Raw genomic sequence first — 8,202 nt, 5'->3', positions numbered from 1 at the left:
CCATAATTTTATATGTGCTTCTTTTCTGGCTGAACTGAGTTTTTTCAAATCTTTCCATTGTGCTTTTGCTTTCTGTAAATCTGGCTAAAAGCAGTAGTAATACCCATGCACCAGCCTGAACAGTCTCCTCCCTTGAAAGTGCCTTTTAATTAGCCCATCATTGTTAAAAAATATTTTTAGTTGTACATGGACACAATAGTTTAGTTTATTATTTATTTTTAATGTAGTGCTGAGAACCAAAACCAGTGCCTAACAGGCGCTCTACCACTGAGCTACAACCCCAGCTCTAGCCCATTATTTTTAAATTCAGTCTCACACAAAGTCTCAGGGCATGAATAAAATGTAAACAAAGTCTTTGCCAGAATGTGACAGGAATGGCCTTTGGTCTAAACTTCCAAGAGTACTCATTCTCATATGAAATCTGAGAAGAACACCCTTTATTCTCCATATTCCTATAAGCATTCTGGTTTACTGAACTCCCAGAAGAATCACACATCACCATGCATGGTGGTACATGCCTGAAATCCCACCAGCTCAGGAGGCTGAGACAGAGGATTGAAAAGTCAAAACCAAACTCAGCAATTTAGTAAGGACCTAAGCAACTTTGTGAGATCCTGTCTCAAAATAAAAAATAAAAGGGCTAGGGATGTGGTTCAGTGGCTAAGGCATCAAAAAATAATAATATTTTTGGTGTCAAACTGTACTGTGTGGTTTTTCAGAGAAATCATTTTCTAATTCTGCTCACCTTTCCACATTACTTCCCACATTCCTGCATCATTGGCATGTGGGGCAGGGGTAGAGGGGCAACGCCAAGGCCAGTGAAGTCACCAGAAGGTAAAGTGGAAGCAGATCAGGCAAGTGGCCAATCAAAGCAGAGCTGGGGAAACAAAACCTAAGAATATGTTTCAGGCAGTTTGTGAGCTGGAGGACAGGAGCCTGGGCCCAGAGCAAACTTCAAGGCAGAGCCTCTGCATACCAGTCTGACAACAGGGAGGCATATTTGACCACCAGCTAGTTAGATGGGTGAACCATCCGGATATTTAGGTGCTAGCAACAATCAGCACAGTTTAAATTCAGTGCCTTTACTGGGAAGACTAACCAGCCCCATTGTACAGAGGCCTTGATGAGTTTGAACACACCCCTGGGCTAGAGTACAGAGCCTCACCCAGTGGGTCAGAGTATCTCTTTTATTGCCCTTCTCAGAACACTCATCCTTGGGCTAGATATAAACCCTGGATTCCAACCACCTACTCAGCAGGAATGATCCCATCCAAATATACTGCTAACACCCCACCCAAAACCAGATAAATCCCCAGCCTCCATAATTTTGCATTCACCATTTCCTCATGTTCTGATTGAAAGTTATAAACGTACACACACACACACACACACACACACACGCACACTCAGCCTACAGCAGATGAATCAACACTACAACTGAAGTGAGGGGGGAAAGCAGTAGGCTTAAAATCCAGTGTGAGGGGTATATCCCTCATGTCCAAGGGATGGAGGCCAGATATGGATCAAGTAGTGGTTAGGTACCAGGGATTGAACTCAGGGGCACTCAGCCACTGAGCCATATCCCCAGCCTTATTTTATATTTTATTTAGAGACAGGGTCTCAATGAGTTGCTTAGCACCTCACTTTTTCTGAGGCTGGCTTTGAACTCTCCATCCTCCTGCCCCAGAGTCCCCAGCTGCTGAGATTACAGGTGTCCATCACCACACCCACTTAGGGAGGGGCTTTTGAGTGAAGCAGAGAGGGCTCAGCAGATCAGAATAATGTAAAAGATGTAAAAACACTGTATCACTAACCATCTGAAAAATCTGGACAAGTTGGCTAACTTTAGTGATCTCCAGCCTCAGCAGAAGATTAGAGCCTATTTTGTAGGGTTTCCCCACTTTCCACAGTGCTGAGGATCAAACCTTGGGCCTTGCACATGTTAGGCAAGAACTTTACCACTGAGCTATACCTCAGTCCCTTTTAGGTTTTTTATTTTTATTTTTTTATTTTGTACTGAGGATTGAACCCAGGGCCTCACACAAGCTAGGCAAGTGCTCCTTTCCCGGTACTGGGAATTGAACCCAGGAGAACTTACTACTAAGCTACATCTCTAGCCCTTTTTATTTCTTATTTTCAAGCCAGGCTGGGTTTGTACTTCCATTCTTCCTGCTTCTGTCCGTCCAGTAGCTGGGATTTCAGGTGTGTAATCCTGCCTGGCTCTTTTCAGGATTCCCCCCACCCAAGTACTGGGAATTGAACCCAGGGGTGCTTAACCACTGAGCCACATCCCCAGCCTCCATAATTTCGCATTCACCATTTCCTCTGCCTTAGAGCACTGTCCCATCCCTCCTTAACCACTGGAAATGAATTGGATGTCATCTTCTCCAGGAGGGGTGGTGATGTGCTTCCTACATGGTCCCACTCCCCTTGAGTTCGATGCTTGGCTTTTAGCTGCTGTTTCCCTAGGACTGGGAGTTCCCTGCGGGTTAGAAACAAGAGGATGGAACCCTAATTGGGACTATCAATTTACCATTCCCATCCTCCCGTGAGGGATTCGGCACCAAGAAGCTGTAACCCGTGGGAAATGCCCGCACCTTTCCGGGCAGAGGAGTGCAGTCCCAGGCAGACTACAGGGAAGCCGGAGAGTGAGAGCAGAGGCCCGCGGGGCTCCACGTCTGGCGCCAGTGGCCTATCAGGTCCACAGCTGGTACCTGGACCGTCCCAGAGACGCCTTAATTTGCATACCCATGGTGCACCACGAGAAGACAGCTTCGTGATACTTGGGTTCCATCTCAGAGGGGTCGTCTGCACAATTGTAGGACGTGATGCCTGTTGAAAATCTACGTATATATAAACTGCAGCCACAAAGCGGATGCAGAGCAGGCGCTGAATCACCATAAGTAAATTAAGTGTTGTGTCTCCCTGGGAGATTGGAAGTGAGCCGTGTACCTCATACTCTGGTTTCTCTTCAGATCGTATAAATCTTTCGCCTTTTACTAAAGATTTCCGTGGAGAGGAACAATTATGAGTCATTGACCAATTTTTTGAGGTCTCACGCTTTGTGAGGCTGCTTTTAAAGGTTCAAAATTAGACTTTAAAGGCTGCTAATCTGTGGCTTATTGTCCTGTGGTTTTTTTCTCTTTTTTTCTTTTTTTTAATCCTCTATCTTAACCCTCTACTTCTAAATATGATTACTTTTCTGTGCTTAATGCTGTGTTTTAGGGGGTTACTTTCCCACGGACCCACGTCCTCAGAACCTACACTTGAGATTTGTGGGTTTTTTTAAGAACAATATTATCCCACTTGGGCTTTTCCCACCATTTTTATTGAGATACCCTAAAAAAAGGTTATCTGTGATGGTATTTGTTTTTCTACCTGACTTTTGAATTCTATATCCAGGGGTAAATACCTGTAGGTAGTTTGCTGGGACTCTTTCCACTTTTTCTCCCATTCAACTCTAAGTACTCATTGTTAATTTTCTATGTGGGAGAAACAAGACTTCCCACAAGGAGTTTTCTTTCCCCCACCCCTACGCCCAACCTTTAAGGAGAAGAGGTCTACCTATGTTGCCCAGCTGGCCTTTAAATCCTGGGTGCTAGTGATCCTTCTGCCTCAGCCTCCTGAGAGTTGGGACCATAGGTTCCTCCCATACCTAACCTGGAGGTTTGTTTGTTTGCTTGCTTTTTAGTAGGGGGCATTACAGGGGATTGAACTCAGGGGCACTTGATCACTAAGCCACATTCCCAGCCCCATTTTGTATTTTATTTAGAGACAGGGTCTCACTGAGTTGCTTAGCACCTCACTTTTGCTGAGGCTGGCTTTGAACTCGTGATCCTCCTGCCTCAGCCTCCCAAATTGCTGAGTGTGTGCCACTGCACCTGGCTTAGAGAACATGTTTTGATAGTATGGACAGTCTAACTTTTGGATGTCACAAGGCTTTAGTCCTATAAGGGAGCTCATCTAATTCTATGGCTCTAAGTAAATATTATCTAATAGCTTTAACCTCCAAATTTGTAGCCATCAGCAGGTTCTGTTGACTTCTAACTTCAAAGCATGTTTCATCTGTTTATATTTTATCACCTCCACTGCTTCAACCTTGATCCAAGATCTCTTGCTGGATTATTGCATTAGCCCCCAAGAGAAGACTTTCCTTCTAACCAGGAAAGTTCTCTGGAATTAACTGATAAATTAAATAGGAGAAAACATAGCAAATGTATAAAAACACACATTAATAATTAATGTGGGTCACAGGAGTGTGATTGCTCAAATAACCCAATGAAGTCCAGATGTTTATAAGCCTTTCTTCATGGGGTGGGGGGGGGGAGAATGTGACAATTTGAGGGACAAATGATTATTACGGGAATTAATAGACCTGAAGACAGAAATTAACTTGTAAAATTATTCTCTCTAGATTCTTTATTTGTTTATTTTTGTGGTGTTGGGAATGGAATCCAGAGCCTGGTACATGTTAGCCAACCACTCTACCACAACCCCAGATCTCTCTTTAGAATTTGAGCCAGAGGGACAGAAGTTACCATGTACCAAAATCTGACCAGGCACAGTTACATTTCTCAGTCATTTGTGATAGATGAGATTTCAGGATAAGGATGGAAGGCAAATATCATATTCCTTTCTGAGGACTGTGCTCTTTCACTGAGCTACATCACAGTTTTGGGGGTCAAGTCTTATTGCCCCTAAGGATTTGTCAGAGTAAAGCCTCTTCCAGCACCTGTTGACTTTCATGGGTCTTTAGTTCAAAATACTCAACAATAGCCAGGTGTGGTGGCACACACCTATAATTCCAGCAGCTTGGGAGGCTGAGGCAGGAGAATGGCAAGTTCAAAGCCAACCTCACCAATGGTGAGGCGATAAGTAACTCAGTGAGACCCTGTTTCTAAATAAAATACAAAATAGGGCCAGGGATGTGGCTGAGTTCAATCCCTAGTACCCCCCACCCCGGCCAAAAAAAAAAAAAATACTCAACAAAATTTTCTCTTGTGCCACCATCACTGAAGCAGCAGGGACCAGATGAAGTTCAATCTCTTTGTGACTTTTGACCTAAGCAAGACCATAAAAGGCATTTCAATGCATCTTCACACATTAGCAGGAAGAAGCTGGGACAGAAGTACAATGTTTGATCTACACCCATCAGAAAGGATAATGAAGTCCAGGTTGTATGAGGACACTGTAAATAAAAGTCAGCAGATTGGCAAAGTAGTCCAAGTTTTCAGAATGAAATATGCTATATACATTGAACATATACAGTGAGAAAAGGATAATATGGCACAACTGTCCACATAGGCATTCACTCCAGCAAGGCTAAAACTGGACAAAGACTACAAAAAGATCCTAAAACAGAAGGCCAAGTAGGAAAGGAAAAGGGAAAATATAAGGAGGAAACAATTGAGAACATGCAAGAATAAAGTAATCTTATTTACAACTTTTATTAAAAACTGCTGAAGGGCTGGGGATGTGGCTCAAGCGGTAGCGCGCTTGGCTGGCATGCATGTGGCCCGAGTTCGATCCTCAGCACCACATACAAACAAAAATATTGTGCCCGCCGAAAACTAAAAAATAAATATTAAAATTCTCTCTCTCTCTTAAAAAAAAAAGAAAAACTCTTGATTCCCATATCCTCCCTCTAGCCACTGCCCTATCATTCCTTTCTTTAAAAAAAGAAAAAAAAACTGCTGAAATTAAAAAAACATAGTCCCTGGGCTCCTTCAATCCTAGCTGTTCTCCCTGGACCACTCTCCTCTATCTCTCTTTCCACCCTTCCTTTCCAACCCAATCCCCGACACAGCAGACAACTTAAAAAATATAGAGAGAGCTAGGTGTGGTGGCACATGCCTATAATCCCAGCAGCTAAGGAGGCTGAGGCAGGAAGATCAAAAGTTTTCAAAGCCAGGGGCTGGAGATTTGGCTCAGTTGGTAAAGTGCTTGCCTCACATGCACAAGGCCCTGGGTTCAATCCCCAGCACCAAAAAAAAAAAAAAAAAGTTCAAGGCCAACCTCAGCAACTTAGAGGCCCTAAGCAATTCAGCAAGACCCCTCTCTCTCTCTCTCTCTCTCTCTCTCTCTCTCTCTCTATATATATATATATATATATGCACACACACACACGGCCCTGGGTTCAATCCCCAGTATCAAAAAAAAAAAGAAAAGAAAGAAAACGAAATCCAAGCCAAGTATTGTGGCCCACTACTGTAGTCCCACCTACTGATGAGGGTGAGGCAAGAGGATTACTGGCACCCAGAAGCTCAGGACCAGCATGTACAACACAGTGAAACACCATCTCAAAAATAAATAAGTGGGGATGTGGCTCAAGTGGTATCGCGCTTGCCTAGCATGTGTGAGGTACTGGGTTCGAGTCTTAGCACCACATAAAAACAAAATAAAGATATTATGTCCACCTAAAACTAAAAAATAAATATTAAAAAAAATTAAAAATGAATAAATAGAGTTCAATCCCTGGCACCAAATAAATAAATAAATAAAGGTAAATCTGATCACATAATCCCTCCTGCACAGACACCTCAGTGCCTTTCCCCAGGGCTTACTTCAGATCTCCAGTCTACCCTCATCTCAGCAAAAGTCCTTATTGAACCAGGCCCCTTTTGTTCTTCTTGTGGTACATGACAAGTTTGGCGAAGAAGAAAGTTTACTCATGAGGTGGCCAACTGTGAGAAGGTGGAAACCCCAATTCTCAAATCTACCTCCCCTTGAACAGGATTTAGGGATATTTATGGGGATACAGAAACAAAAGGCTCTCAAACATGGGAAAAGCTGATTGGAGTTGAGGAAGAATGAAGGACTTAGTGGCCTCTGCAAGTGTAATCAAGCTTCATGGTTCTTCCTAGAATGTATGTTCAGGGAATGGCAATATTCTCATCTCTAAGGGTGAAGTGTTGGACCCTCTGACATCAAAAAGTCAGACACTTGTATAAGCCCAAGTGAAGGGTCAGTGAATTTCAACCAATTTAAGCTACTGCCAAGTTCCTGAAAAACAACTTAGGCAACCATTACCATCATAACCAGTATGTCCCATAGCAAAGCTAATAGAAATAGCGCTTAGCTTCATGAACTCTAAAATTGATGATATAATCAAATGACTAAAAGCAAATAAAGGTGGAGAGTTTATGCAGGCTTCAAAATCTACACTCACTACTCTGTATGAAACAATCCCATTCCAACCACCATCACTGTCTTTTCTTCTTGCTGTGCTGTGGATGAACCCCAGGGCCTTGTACATGGCAGGCACTCTACCACTGAGCTGTATGCTCAGCTACCACTACCTCTTTAACCTGCTTAAAGAGATAATTAGAGATAACAATATTCCCTGAAATTGTAGCAAATGTCCTTGTTTCTCCCCCTAGAATGGAAGCTCTATGAGGCAGAGACTTGATTTTCTCTGATGCACTCTATATGGTAAATCAATACCTCCAACATGTGCACTTAGTGAGTACATGTGAAACAAATAGATTTATTTATTTATTTATTTATTTATATTTTATTTTGCTGGATATAGGATCGAACAGGGGTTGGGGAAGCACCACCATGGAGCTACATGGTATAGACAGATTGTCTCTCACTAAGTTGTCCAGACTGGACACAATTCTCCTTCAGCCTTCTGAGCAGCTGGAATTACAGGCATATGCCATCGTGCCTAGCACCACACTTCTCTTTTCTTTCTTTCTTTTTATACCAGGGATTGAACCCAAGGATGCTTAACCACTGAGCCACATCTTCCCAGGCTCTCAAAGTGTTTGGCCAGATTGCTTAGGGCCATACTAAGTTGCTGAGACTGCCCTCAAACTCGAAATCCTCCAGCCTCAGCCTCCTAAATTGCTGGGATTACAGGCATGTACCACCACATCAAGCTATCACAAAAGGCATAATACTCTACTTGGTCACAGTATGCTTTTTTTTCAGTAAAGATCATGCAAATCTTTTGTATCATTGTAGGACTATACCATAGTTAATTTAACCAGATATCTATTAATGGACATATAATTTTCAATTTTCACTCTCCATCCAGGTGCAGTGGTGCATGTCTAGTTGCTCAAAAGGCTGAAGCAGGAGGGTTGATCACAAGTTTGAGGCTAACCTGGGAAATTAGGGAGACCCTGTCTCAAAATTCAAAAAACAAAAAGGGCTGGTGATGTACCTCAGGGGTAGAGCACTTGCCTAGCATGTGTT

The 8,202-nt window shown here is 43.0% G+C and overlaps 1 non-coding gene across 1 annotated transcript; it reads left to right on the top strand.

Annotated features, from left to right (window-relative positions):
• Positions 1 to 2,955: 2,955 nt before the first annotated feature.
• LOC114094583 (U5 spliceosomal RNA) lies at positions 2,956 to 3,072 on the top strand. Its single transcript, XR_003583088.1, has one exon. It is a non-coding gene; the product is annotated as a U5 spliceosomal RNA (small nuclear RNA).
• Positions 3,073 to 8,202: the final 5,130 nt, after the last annotated feature.

The sequence above is a fragment of the Marmota flaviventris genome, chromosome 10, assembly GCF_047511675.1.
Source record: "Marmota flaviventris isolate mMarFla1 chromosome 10, mMarFla1.hap1, whole genome shotgun sequence".
Classification (NCBI taxonomy): domain Eukaryota; kingdom Metazoa; phylum Chordata; class Mammalia; order Rodentia; family Sciuridae; genus Marmota; species Marmota flaviventris.
The sequence above is the reverse complement of the archived record's forward strand: the minus strand, read 5'-3'. Positions and strand labels throughout refer to the sequence as shown.